The sequence below is a fragment of the Patagioenas fasciata genome, chromosome Z (assembly GCF_037038585.1).
Source record: "Patagioenas fasciata isolate bPatFas1 chromosome Z, bPatFas1.hap1, whole genome shotgun sequence".
Classification (NCBI taxonomy): Eukaryota; Metazoa; Chordata; class Aves; order Columbiformes; family Columbidae; genus Patagioenas; species Patagioenas fasciata.
The window spans coordinates 9,818,647-9,832,819 of record NC_092560.1 but is presented as its reverse complement, the minus strand read 5'-3'; the positions used below and the strand labels follow the sequence as shown (position 1 = coordinate 9,832,819).

General features: G+C 45.0%; 1 long non-coding RNA gene across 1 annotated transcript; it reads right to left on the bottom strand.

Annotated features, from left to right (window-relative positions):
- Positions 1–128: 128 nt before the first annotated feature.
- Positions 129–6,074, bottom strand: LOC139826440 (uncharacterized). The gene is made up of 2 exons (XR_011736505.1): positions 5,677–6,074; positions 129–1,264 (listed from the first exon to the last, which is right to left on the bottom strand). It is a non-coding gene; the product is annotated as an uncharacterized lncRNA (long non-coding RNA).
- Positions 6,075–14,173: the final 8,099 nt, after the last annotated feature.

Sequence of the window (14,173 nt, the reverse complement as noted above, 5' to 3'; positions counted from 1 at the left end):
TGTGACTCCGCCAGCACAGGGATGCTCAGAAGGAAAGGGGAGCTGAGGCGAGCCAGAAATCGAAAAGCCGCGAGGGGGGAGGTGTGTGTCACGGAGGCACCCCGAGGCTGATTTAAGGGACAACAGGGTCCAAAACAACTTTTATTAAACCAGTGCGAAACAGGGTTTTAACACTCCAAAAGTGACTTAAATATAGGTTCGGGTATCAGTTGAGGAAAATTATTAAGGGGTAACAACTAGTACAACAGGCGGTCCACAGAGTACATACACGTGGCTTCACCCAAAACTATGCTGGAACCACCCTCGAGTCCCAGAGGAGTACACACTTGCCTGAATCCGGTTTCTGGATTATTCTTAGAGAGATAAAGGTAAAGCGTACACTCGCGATTCCGCGAGTGTAAATTTATAATACACTCGCAATTGTGCGAGTGTTTTACTTACGCACGTGGCGGCAAGGCAAGCGGGGTCTCCATCCCGGGGAGGAGGGGTCTCAGCAGCAGAATCTTGCTCGTAGCTCCGAGAGACCGGCAACAACTGGCTCAGTCTCGACGAGAGTCCCGTTTTTATTGGCTGATCAGACCTGACTGTAGGCATTCTAGAAGCTTCTCTGCACCCCCACACCGTGTGTGTGGGGCGCCCCTGAAGCCTCCAAACACCCCCCACACTGGTCACAGGCGCCCAGCGGCTCACTGGCGCCTCGGCACTCCCTTCTCCTAATGGCCCTAGCCAGGGTGCTCTGGGCCAAACAAAAGAAGCTGTCAGCCTCAAGTAGCAGAGACAGGGAGATGTGCCTACTCCCTCCATATTGAAGGAGGTGGGGGGAGAGAGGGGGGTTTGCATTCTGCCACAATCCACCCCGTGACTACAGTCATGGTCTGATACTTTGGAGTGGTGGTGCAGTCACCTCTTGCCTCCAAAGTAAAAAGGGGACACTTCTGCCGGTGAGCCTTAATGTCCACTGTGGATCACCGTATCTCATGGGTTGACTTACCCCTGCAACGCAGTTATTAATAACAATCAACAATAGAAGTGAAATAATTAGAACAATCAACAATTGCCCAAGGTAATTATTGAGTCCCAAACATCAGTCACAGTTCGTTAGTGTTTCCATTCCTGTGACTGCCTTCCTTCTGAATGGCTTGCATCTGGATTCTCTTCCATCTCTTGCTGGTGATAGCTGGATCCCTTTCCACCCCGTCATTGCTGGTGTCGTTTCGTTTCCAAGGCATCTGGATCCTCTTCCACCCCGTCATTGTCCTTTGCCCTGCAAGAAAACACAAGAACAGACCTCGGTCCTCAAGGAGGAACCGGGCTTTCAGGGTTAGTAGTCTGGAACTATCCACCGAGCACTAATACGGTGGGTTTTCCCATTCTCATCAAGGGCTTCCCAGGCATATAACCCTCTGGGTTTTGCTAGAGTCATGGGTACAATACCAATAGACGGTAATTTCACCATGACAGGCTGGCCCACTTGTATTTTTGAGGAATGCTCTTCCTCTGTGTTGGTTGTCAAGTTGCTGTCTGTCAATGGCTTTTCAGGACAGAACGCCCTGATTTTGGGGCTCCCATAACTTCCCCAGCGGTTATTGACAAGGAAGACAGCTTGTTGATTCCATTTGGCAGCGAGGGTTCCATCCTTTGCATGTCCTTTTACCCAACCCACACTCAAAGGTCGTGACCTGCCAATTTCTAATAGTCTTTGCCAATCTTCAGCTCTCCACACTCTGGTGCGATTTACTTCCCATTGGTTAGATTCCCATTGGCATATCCATTCAGTGGCACCCTTATAGGTTGCATAGGAATCAGTGTAAATCATGGAGGCTCCTCCTTCTGCTGCTAATAAAAGAGCACGCAGTTCTCCTACTTGAGCACTACCTTCCCCCTCCTCTGTTATTCTTTTTCCAGTAGCAATCTCCAATGCTGCTGCCTTGTACTGCCAGTTTGTCCCTACCCGATGGGCTGATGCATCAGTGAACCAGACTCCTTGTGTGTCTGAGTCCTGAGTTAGCTTAGGTGCTTCTTTAATAGGAGAGGGTTTATAAGGCAGGCTCAACAGGACCGGATCAGCGTTCACAGGTTGTTGAAGTTTTGAAACTTTTACAGAACCCTCCTTTAGTAGTAACAATTGGCTAACTCCCTCTAAATAGGCGTACCATTTTTGTACTGTTGCTTTCTGTGCCACCCCCTCAGGGGGTGGTAACCCTTTAAGGATTGAATTCAACAGAGGGAAAGGGCCTTGTACAATAACTTCCTGTGACGTACACAGTTTCTCTGCCTCCTTAACTGCTCGGGTAACTGAGAGAAGCCCCTTCTCCCACTCCGAATATCGTTGTTCAGCTCCCTTAAATGCGGTGGAAGAGAACAACAAAGGTCTAGCTGGCCCTGTTGGACCCCTTTGGAATATGGCACAATAGGAGGCATGTTCTGCAAACCCCCATTCCACTCTCAATGGGTCTTGTGGATGTAGTGGGCCCAATTTCTGATAGGTTTTGAGTTCATCTTTTAGAACATTAAGGGCCTCTGTATGTTGTAGAGTCCAATTCCATTTCTTGTTTTTTCGGAGTAGGTCATATAGGGGACGGGCAATCACTGAGAATCCTGGGATATGTTTTCTCCAGTACCCTAATGTACCCAACAGGCATTGTAGGTCCGCTTTGCTGTTTGGGGTGTGTCCCTTGTCTATAGTAGCCAGAACATCATCAGGCACTGCTATGGCTCCTCCTATCCACCAAGCCCCTAGGAATTTAACTTCCTGGCTGGGACCCTGGCACTTGGACGGTGGAATATCTAATCCGTTCTGTGTTAATAAATTCCAAAGAGTTTCTGCTACTTGCCCCACCTGTTCCTTATTGTTTCCACCCACTAAGATGTCATCTATATATTGATATATGCAAATGCCTGAGGGTACCTGTACAGTGTCAATGAGTGCAGCAAGGGCATTGTGGGCAATAGTAGGAGAGTGTTTGTACCCCTGAGGAAGCCGATTAAAAGTGTATTGCTTCCCTTCCCAGGTAAAAGCAAATTGTGGCTTGTCTTCTTCCCTTAGGGGAATCATGAAGAACATATCTTTAACATCTAAAGCAGCCATCCATGGGTGGGCTGCTGCTTGTATTACAGTCACCACTGAGGCTATGTTTGGGACGGCAGCTGTTAGTGGTGCTGTGTTACTATTCAGTTTTCGATAATCAATAGTTAGGCGCCATCGCCCATCAGGCTTGCGAACGGGCCAAACTGGAGAATTATAGGGAGAATGGGTGCGGCTAATTATTTGTCTTTTTTCAAGATCATTAATAACCTCCGTAATGCCCCGTTTTGCTGCATTTGGCAGGGGGTACTGTGGAGTACAGGTTATTGTAGATGTGGGTAGAGCAGGAGCAAGTTGCAAAATCCTAACGTCAGTAGTTCTTTCGAACTGCAAGGGTGCAGAGGTAAGTGGCAATATTCTAATACGGGCTACCTCTGCTCTGTGGTTTCCAAAGCTCCAAATCTCCCCATTAGGTAAGCACCACCGTCTACCTGCCAAAATATCAAATCCCAATATGTTTGCCTTATAAGGACTCAGGGCAACTTCCACAGCTGTTGTCCGTTTTTCCCCAGGTAGTAAAAGGTGGGTTCGAGCTAAAGGACATCTCTCTGCTACACCTGTTACCCCTACTATATTGATGGCTTTCCTTGATGGTTTAATCCCAAGTTTGTCAGCTTGCCGCCTGTTCAAAACACTGATTTGTGCGCCTGTGTCAATTAGAAATTTCACACTTATTCGCCTTGGACCAACGGGGATATGTATGTATGGTTCTTTATCACTGGACCATTGGCAAGAAAATACAAAGCGGGTGGGGCGGTCCTGCTTCCCATCCGCTTCTACTAGTTTTTTGGCTCCCTTTGTGAGGATACGAAAGGGTTAATGTTTCGCTTGTCCTCAGGGAGGGGGACGGTTACCGGTGCCTCCTCTTTGTTCTCTGATCTTCCCTCTAAGTATTCCACCAGCTCCTGTAGGTGCTCGGTGGAAAGCTTATATAGCAGTGTTCGGGGCACACCCAGAGCAGCCGCGCGGCGCCAGAGGCTGCTCTGCTGCAAGCTGCTGCTCTGATCTGACCGGCAGCCAAAACGCTTCGGTTTCTGGGACGGGGGGGGCGGCCTCTGAAGAGGCTCGGCTCGGCTCGTCTTCCGGACCGTCCGGCTTCTGCACGGGCCGCCGCTTGGGTCTACCCACCCCATCTCGCGCCCATGTGTAACCACATTGTGTAAAATTTCCGCCCAGGTTAATACATGTTCAGGAGGACTTCGGGGATTTTGCTTATTACGATCAATAGTCCCCTGAATTTTCTCCTTAAGGGACTGGACATATATTTTTAAGGCATCCGGTAATCCTTTAATAAGCAGCCGAAGGTGGACCGGATCCACCGGCGCCGCCATAGGGGGGGACTGCCGGCCCTTTTCATACATTGCTTGTATACAAGCCGCCTTTTGAACTCCCTCAGCAAGATCTGATAAGCCTTTTACAACAATTGCAACTGGCTCCCCACGTTCCCTGGGATCTATACCGCCAGCCCAGTAAGCTACACGAGATGTGATGGACTGATTACCATCCGGACCATCACTTAAAAATACCCCTGGGCCCCAGAAGCCTGTGGCCTCGTCCTTACTCAATAATATCCTATCACCCCCGGTAAGTGAAACGCGCCAAAGATATTCAGTCTCTGTCTCGCCCGGCTTGCGTGAGAATCTAGTTTGTAACTCTCCTAGCTCCAGTCCTGAATATGGCGTGCTATGGGTAGCCGTGCGTGGATTTTTGCCTCGTCCATCCGTATGTGTTTCAGTTCTAATAAGAGGACGCACGTCCTTTGTTTCTACCCCCCCTTCATCAACACTGTTTTCAGAATCAGTATCTTTGTCGAGAACCGGGGGGGCCGAGGGGCACACCTGAACTGGGGAGACGCTAGAGGAAGTTCTCATATTAATTAACAAAAACTCAAGTTTTTGTTCCGAAAAAACAACTTTCTGTTCTAACAAGCCAAATCTCTGTTCTAACAAATCCGACCGTATGCTTTGCCGCGAAAAGTCCTGCATCAGAGAGTCAAACTTTTCACTTTGTCGCGAAAGGTCCTGCCTAAAAAAGTCAAATTGTTCACTTTCCCGCGAAAGGTTTTCCTCCATTCGTTGCTTAATTTTACACAAATCCTGTGCTACCTTTAAGCAAACACCCAAACTGAAACACACCGCGATCCACATTACGGCAAGACCCCAGGTTACTGCAGAGACATTAAACAACCCTCTAAATAATTCCTCCATATCTGATACCCTGCTCGCTGCGCCAAAATTGTCACGGAGGCACCCCGAGGCTGATTTAAGGGACAACAGGGTCCAAAACAACTTTTATTAAACCAGTGCGAAACAGGGTTTTAACACTCCAAAAGTGACTTAAATATAGGTTCGGGTATCAGTTGAGGAAAATTATTAAGGGGTAACAACTAGTACAACAGGCGGTCCACAGAGTACATACACGTGGCTTCACCCAAAACTATGCTGGAACCACCCTCGAGTCCCAGAGGAGTACACACTTGCCTGAATCCGGTTTCTGGATTATTCTTAGAGAGATAAAGGTAAAGCGTACACTCGCGATTCCGCGAGTGTAAATTTATAATACACTCGCAATTGTGCGAGTGTTTTACTTACGCACGTGGCGGCAAGGCAAGCGGGGTCTCCATCCCGGGGAGGAGGGGTCTCAGCAGCAGAATCTTGCTCGTAGCTCCGAGAGACCGGCAACAACTGGCTCAGTCTCGACGAGAGTCCCGTTTTTATTGGCTGATCAGACCTGACTGTAGGCATTCTAGAAGCTTCTCTGCACCCCCACACCGTGTGTGTGGGGCGCCCCTGAAGCCTCCAAACACCCCCCACACTGGTCACAGGCGCCCAGCGGCTCACTGGCGCCTCGGCACTCCCTTCTCCTAATGGCCCTAGCCAGGGTGCTCTGGGCCAAACAAAAGAAGCTGTCAGCCTCAAGTAGCAGAGACAGGGAGATGTGCCTACTCCCTCCATATTGAAGGAGGTGGGGGGAGAGAGGGGGGTTTGCATTCTGCCACAGTGTGCGAAAGCAGGTTAAGAAGTAAAAGTCCAATCGCCCGAGTCCCTGAGGACTCGCGGGCAGAGACCTCAGCCCAGCCAGAGCCCCCTTATTCCCGCTCTGTGGTCCTCGAATACCCCACGGGGGGCAGCGAAACGTCAGCCCGGGTAGTGGTGTCAAGCCCCGCGGCCTCTGCGGCTGCACAAGCCTGCACAAACCCTTCCCAGACGGGATTTCAAATGCACTCCAGTCTTCTGTCAGGTGTATCTATCAGCTCCCATGGCCATGCCTTTGTGACACTGCCCTGCCGCCTTCTGCGTAGAATCATAGAATAGTTTGGGTTGGAAGGGACCTTCAAAGCTCATCCAGTCCAACATTTTCACCAGATCAGGTTGCTCAGAGCCCCGTTCAGCCTGGTCTGGGATGTCTCCAGGGATGGTTCATCCACCATCTCTCTGGGCAACCTGGGCCAGTGTTTCACCACCCTCACTGTAAAAAATTGCTTCCTCATGTCTGACCTGAATCTCTTCTCCTTTCATTTAAAACCATCACCCCTTGCTCTGTCACAAGAGGCCCTGCTAAAAAGTCTGTCCCTGTCTTTCTTATTGGCCTCTTTTAAGTACTGAAAGGCCGCAATAAGGTCTCCCTGGAGCCTTCTCTTCTCCAGCTGAACAACCCCAACTCTCTCAGCCTGTCCTCCCAGCAGAGCTGCTCCAGCCTCTCATCATCTTGGTGTCTCCTCTGGCCCCTCTCCAACAGGTCCATGTGTGTCCTGTGCTGAGGGCTCCAGAGCTGCACACAGGACTCCAGGTGGGGTCTCACCAAAGCGGAGCAGAGGGGCAGAATCACCTCCCTCCACCTGCTGGCCACACTCCTTTTGGTGCAACCCAAGATACAATTGGCCTTTTGGGCTGCAAGCATACACTGCTGGCTCATATCTAATCTCTCATCCACCAGTGCCCCCAAGTCCTTCTTGGCAGGGCTGCTCTCAATCCCTTCATCTCCAGCCTGGATTGATATCAGGGGTTGCCCTGACCCAGGTGCAAGGCCTTGCACTTGGTCTTGTTGGACCTCATAAGCTTCACACGGGCCCACTTCTTGAGCTTGTCCAGGTCCCACTGGATGGTGTATCATCCCTCAGGTGTGTCAGCTGCACCACTCAGCTTGGTATCATCTGCAAACTTGCTGAAGGTGCACTGGATCCCACTGTCTACGTCACTGATGAAGATGTTAAACAGTACTGGTCCCAGTATGGACCCCCGAGGGACACCACTTGTCACCGGTGTCCATCCAGACATTGTGCCATTGACCACGACTCTCTGGGTGCGACCATCCAGCCAGTTCCTCATCCGCCAAACAGTCCAATGCGTGGCTCCCATCCCTCCCTAGTCTGCAGCTGGTTCGTTTTCTGGGCTGCAGCTCCATGCCACACACCGAGCCCCTTGCCAGGTCTCCAAATCATGGAGCCTCACTTCATGGAGAGAAAGATCACTCCCTGCGTGCTGAAGTGGAAAGTCCATGCTTCAGAGTTACTGGCAGATTGTTTCATGTGCATGTCAAACATGATATGTACAAATGCTAAGCTTTCACTCTAATAATCTGTAATGAACTCATTACAGATGTATTCATTGAAGTGGGGAGGCCCATCAGCTACACAAAAATTTTTGTCAGGCTGTTCAGGATCCAAAAATCATATAAAACTGTTCCAAGAGTGCCTCTGACCTGTTAATTTCCTACCTTCTCTCTGTGTTCCATTTTCTTGTTCTTCTACATACACACCTTTCAGCCCCATAGCTATAATACTTAATTATAGAAATTGTTTCTAACTACAGCTATCCGAAATATGCCTCAGAGAAGGTTTTCTGTCTTTCAGTCTTTCATTGTCAGGAACTGTAAGAACTCCTTAGTTTTGTGCCTGCAGCTTCAGAAAAGATAGTACGTATATTTAGGCCAAGTTATTTTAAGGCTCTGACCTCTCTCTTACCTCTAGGAAAAATAAAAATAATAATTAAAAAAAAAATCCCTTATGCTGTTTCACTAAAGCACAGATGTAATTTTGCTAAAGCCCAGTCCTATGATCAGAAGCTTCCAGTAGGATGCATAATTTTTTCAATGTATCAATTTATATTATTCCCTCTGACAAGCATTATGAACAAATGAACTCAGTTATGCATGCCTGTGACCCCTACTCATTACAACTGGCAAGATCTGTCCCTCAGCTAAGGCTTCTTATTGTCGAGACAATGCAGATGAAGGGGGGATAATCCGGAGGAACAGTAATGTTCATAACAATAACACAATCAGCTATCACATTTGAGTTCCTATAGTGACCTCCTCGTCTAGGAAAAGGTGAAGCACGCTGGAGGGTCCACAGGTTTACCTAGATGCATTGTTACTCTGAAAATAATAAGGAAAGGCAGTAGAAGAAAGCATAGTTTCTCAGGTGGTTTGCTTTCCAAAATCCTTCGCTGACTACCTCTGCCTCTTTTTCTACCAGCTTCTAATGACGGTGATTCATACTCTACCTTTTACTTATATGTTCTCGTGCCTGCAAATATCGATGCACTAGAAACAAAATACATCCTGGAACAGAACACAGGCAAAAGGGTGCATGAGAATACTGGAAGTAAGAAAGAGATCCAGCATTCCTAGGAGGTCCATCAGTGTGTTCTTCTCAGGATCACAGTTGCAGAATTTGTGAGAAGCAAACATTTTTTTCCAATTCTGTGTCAGTATGTGTGTGGCAGAACCACTATTGAGTGACATCAGCAGAAACACATCACATTGCACCCACTACTACATTTCAGAGTTTGGTAGTAATAATTCCTTTCAGAATGGGCCAGAAAGACTTTGGGAATAAATATTTAGGTAATTGTAACTTTGCGAGGAGCCATTCTGCCTAGTCTTCTCTACTCCCACTTCACTTGCCTGCTTCTCAGGTAGCACTTGACTTCCATCCTTAAACACTTCTTTATTTGAAACAGCTTCTGTCAGGCCCGAAAGACTGAGGGAGAAAAGTCACAAGTGACTTTGGGGCAGTGGCACAGTTTAAAAAACAGCCTGTCATCCCTGACAACTCGTTCTTGCCACAATGCTGTCTCCTGTTCTGCACTAGCATAAGGGAGGCTGATTTTGCTAAAAATTAAACCTTTTCTTATGATGGATTATTTCTTATCGGGATCACTTTATCTCTTCGTTTGCCCACACCAAATGACTATGTCAGCACAGCAGGAACAGGTCTGGAAAGCAGAGATGAACATTGGGCAACACAACTGCCCATGCAGTAATCTGATTGCAACCTGAAATGCTCAGAAGAAATAAGTTACTTCTGAAATCATTCAGCCTGTACAATAACAGGATGATACTTTACAATTATGATCAGAAAAAAAGAAAAAGGTTATGAGAATTGTATCCGAGTAGAGGAGGTTCATCCCAGCCATCCAGACCTGAGTATTCTCTATTGCCAAAGCAGCCAACCCCTCTGCCATCCATCCCCTCTAAGAACTCTCACAGCATCGAGCATTTGTGCTAGGCAATGACCTTAATATTTTCTTTTGCTTTGCCTGAGATCAGGTCCAGCTGGATATTTTAACAGTGATGCACAGGGCACAAATGACACAACTCTTTAAGAAACCAGGCTTCTCAATTCAGCAGCCCCAAGACTGTGAATTTCTGCTCTGCTGCTCTCCACATTGTGCAAGCATCTAGACACTGGCCAACCAGATTGTCTTGCTTGTAATACTTATGCTGATGATCCAGCCAACAAATCAAACGGGCAGGTTCCCGTCTGGTGTGTGCTGGAGGCTCTCAGGGGGATGGAGATGTAGGTCTATGCTCTACCTGAGATGGCATGAAGTATACAGCAGCAAACTTATTTGAGACCTACCTCTTTCAGTCATTTGAAATGAAATTGGGCAAATGTATTCAAAATTTGTTAGGGACAGGGAGGAAACTGTGAAAAGCCATTAAAAAAAAGAGCTAGAAATAATGATTTTTTTTAAATGGTAAGTTTTTTGTCCTTAGGAAAAAACAAAAACAAACAAAACCACCAAACCAAACCAAACCAAACCAACAACAAAAACCCACAAAACAAAACAAAACCCAACCAAACACCCCCCCCCCCCCCAAAAGTGATTGCATTCTACCAGGCCGAATTAATAGTACGTTTAGCACAATATGTTGTACCACTATGTGTGTAACTTGGTCAGTTGTGAAGGCTGTGCCTCTTCTACCTGCTGCCAGCTGCACAATAGGTATCTTAACTTTCTAGGTATCTCCTGTTCACTTCAACAGCTAACTTTTAAAATATTTTTATTCACTTGCTACATATTTATAGGGAAGAATCTCAAGTAAATCAATAAATATTTCCTGCTTATCTTCTGCTTTTTAAGAAGCAGCAGATATTTCTGATGGCTGTTTTGAATAAGAATACAATATTGATGATAACCAAAGTACATACAATGGCTTTCTATGTTTTTATTTTATACTTGGTATTGATCACTGCAGACAAAATGTGTTCAAAGTCCTTTGTTGTTTACTGGAGACACAGTGAGCTCATGTCAGGGCTGCTGTGTTTGACTTTAGACAACGGCTGTGACATAAAATACAGCTCCAAAGGGGATGAATTTGTGCCGGCTTAGCTGTCTAGGGTACACTAATGTTCTCTGAAAAGGCTGAAATATTTTTACCTCCTTTTCATGCTGGTCTGTATGCTTGGTTATCTATTCAGAACTAAGCACTCTTCATGTATTTCCCAGGCCTTCCCTCTAAACAGCTTCTTATATACAACAGCATTCCAGACTTTTCAGGCTTATACCAATAACTTATTCATCTTGTAGATAAATTATTAAATACTGTTCCTTTAGTCTCTCTTACCCAAGGTGCACACATCTGAAGATGACAGAAACACAATTACTGGTAATTGTAGCCCAGTTCTTTTTAGAGCATTGCACACAGGCACACACGCAAAGCTTTTCTGTGCTTCCGCTGCTTCTCTGATTAAATCATTAGGCAGGGCTGTTCATAGCAAAAAATAAAAATGCCAGCATGAGCTAATATGGTGATGTGTTAAATGATGGTAGGGTTTCAGAAGAACCGCAAGTGTGTGCACTCAGATAAATGGAAATATCTTAATCAGTTTAGTTGCATATGCTCTGCTGATCCTCCCTGTGTCAATCCAACATTTTGACTCTTTGAGAACACAAACAGTATTTCAGAGAGCGAGGCTAAGATTTTAGAGTCAAGTGTTTCTCCAACCTATCTGTTAAAACATGCTGGCTCTCGGTTACTTGCTCTGTGTTGCAAGAATACTCTGTACCAGTGTACTTCTTGCAGATGCCAAAAAACAGAATGGGGTAAAGAGGCAAAACACAGGATTTCCAAACTGAGGGTCAGACTGGAATTATCCCCCAGGGACTGCTGGAAATCTCTTAATATTCCCTTGCAGAATGGAGTAAAGTAATTTTGTATGGGTGCTGGGCACATTTCACTAAGCAATCATTTGGCTGTGTGAGAAGCACAGTGCATTAGTAATTGCTCTGCTCTTTCACTGCAAATTTTGGGTGTGCACTTCTGGAACTAAAGGTCTGCTACTCACAAGACAGAAATGGCCCATCTAGCTGGAAAGATTCAGTATCACTCATACAAGGTTTCAACTACACAAAGACTCTCAGGAAAACGGTATCCAATTATGATATTTGAGAACTGCTTCACATCTCTAAAGGCAGCACTACTGGAATTTAAAAGCTTTTAATTCAGTTTAGCTTGAATAGTCTTGGGAAGTGAAAGAAGTAAAATAAATGTTAGCCTTTTTTCATTCTACATGATAGTGTCTGTACAGGATGTAACACAGGGACTACAATAGTTTACTTTTAGTTCATATTTTTAATTCGTTCTAATTTTTTTTTTTTTTAATGTTTGAGTTCAGATAAGTCCTGGGAGGCCAACCAGAGGCACCAGCTTTATTTGAAGAAGGACATAAAAGTCCATGACTAAGTCCATGATCTAGGATAACCTGCTATGATTACTAGCGCTACCTTGGCTCGTATAAAGATGCAAGTGATTTCTCTAGAGTTTATTTTGTAAATTCTGTAAATTTCACTGCTGGTGAGTAATGAATATTTTCAAATAAATCTTATTTTCCTTCTCTCAGTCTCATAGTGTAACAGTATAGAGCTTATCAAGACATGAAGCAATTTCTGAAGAGCAGCTCTTTAAAATTTAAACACATCTACTAGTATGCAGAGTGGACACAGGCTCATTTTCAGGAAACTCTTCATAGCATTGTTTCCAGACCCATTTACACACTGGAATCCTCCATGCACAGACAGAAAATTTAAGGGCGTATGCTGCCCAGCAACTGAAACAAAATACACTCAAGCTCCTGCTCCATTTGCTGGGCTTTTTATTTCTGATTATCATTATTGCAACTGAGCAGTGAGGCAGCAAGACAACAGCCAGTAACCCTTGTTGAGACTTCCCAGTCTGAGTTACTCACTGTTTGGAGTCTTTCATTCCTTCTTCTGGGTGTGAGGAGTGTGAGCCAGAGACTGAGAGAGCACTTGTGGTCTCTGTGGTCTTGAGTCTTAATTGAGCTGCTTCCAGTATTTACCTTTTTTGCATCTCCAGGGCTGTCCGGTTCTTCAGGCACTTCTAGCATGAGTGGTGCCAGCACACAGTCTTTGGCTTATTACAGAACAACATATTTATGACATGTTGAGCTGTGCAAAAGCTGCTGTTGTAACTATATAGTTAGATCATACGCAAAGCTCATATTCAGAAAAAATATGAGAGGCCATCCTTGTGAGTTACCAAACAGGAAGGGCAAGTAGGTAAAGCATGCTTTACAGACCTTATTATTTCCGTAAAATAAAATCACTTAATCATCTTTTGCATTTGCATTTATATTCTCCATTTAGCTTATAGTGTCAAGTGTTTCTGTACAAAAGGAAGACAAACAGGGAAATAACATGACAAAACAAAAGCGAGATTTTCTGTGCAGAATATAAAAGCCACTTAAACGTTTCTATCCAAGTCACTTTCTGGTCAGATGACAATGAATATCATTCCTACACCTGGGAAAAGTATGATTTGCATCTCCCTCCCTATATGTGTGCCTTAAGTATTCTAGTATGCTGTAGGATTAACTTAGATGAGCAATAATTAACTTAGTTAAAAAAAAAAAAAAGTAGTACAATTTCTTTTTACAGTAAAGCAAGAATCCACTTAGTCCATGAGTACTCACTACAGTTTTATGTGTGTTCATTTTCTTCAGTCAGCTTGCCTGCCAAGAAAATTGTATCATCTTACATAATATAAATGGCAATTGTTGGATATATCAAGGATGCTGTAGAGTGGTATATTTGTGTGTGATCTAATGCACACACTGCATTGGGTGGATATTATTAGGTACAGTACCCTGATGTTATTAAATACAGTTCCACTGGTGACCCTAAAAAATGTGTGCCTAGCACAACACACTGCGCATTTTCATTCTGTTTCATGCCCACAGCAACAACATTAGCTACTTCACAGCATTTGTGAGAGAAAGACAAAAAGTATCCTATTTTTAAAGCACATCCTTAACCACAAAGAGGTAAAGATAAAGTCATACCAAGAGGACGGGGTACTAGAACAAACCTTAAAGAACCAAATTTTGAGCAAGGACTGAAGCTTTGTGCTTCAAAGGTCAGATTAAAAAAAAATTAATAATCTTTTTGCCAATAAGAAAGGGATGTCTTTTAAGACACTAGTGTTTCTATTTTTGCTTCCAAGCACCACTGATCAAAATAGCAGAATAAGCTAGAATCATCTTGGAGTATGTAGCCAGTGTATGAGAAAATTAAGGGGGTTAGGAAGTTCAGTCTAAGCTCTTTGTCCTCTTTATTTATTTATTGTAGTTGTTTTACCAAGGAAAGAGCTAAATTTGCTTTGAAGCCAAAGACCTGCACAAGCATCTGGTACTCTTATTTGGAAGTATGTTCTACTAACATGCATATTCCTGTTTGTTTGTTTCTGTTTTGTTTTTTTTTTTTCCTTTTTGAGACTTTCCCTACCTTTCCGGTGAACTACATGATCTAATCTAATAGGCTCTGAGCATATGTGCAAGCT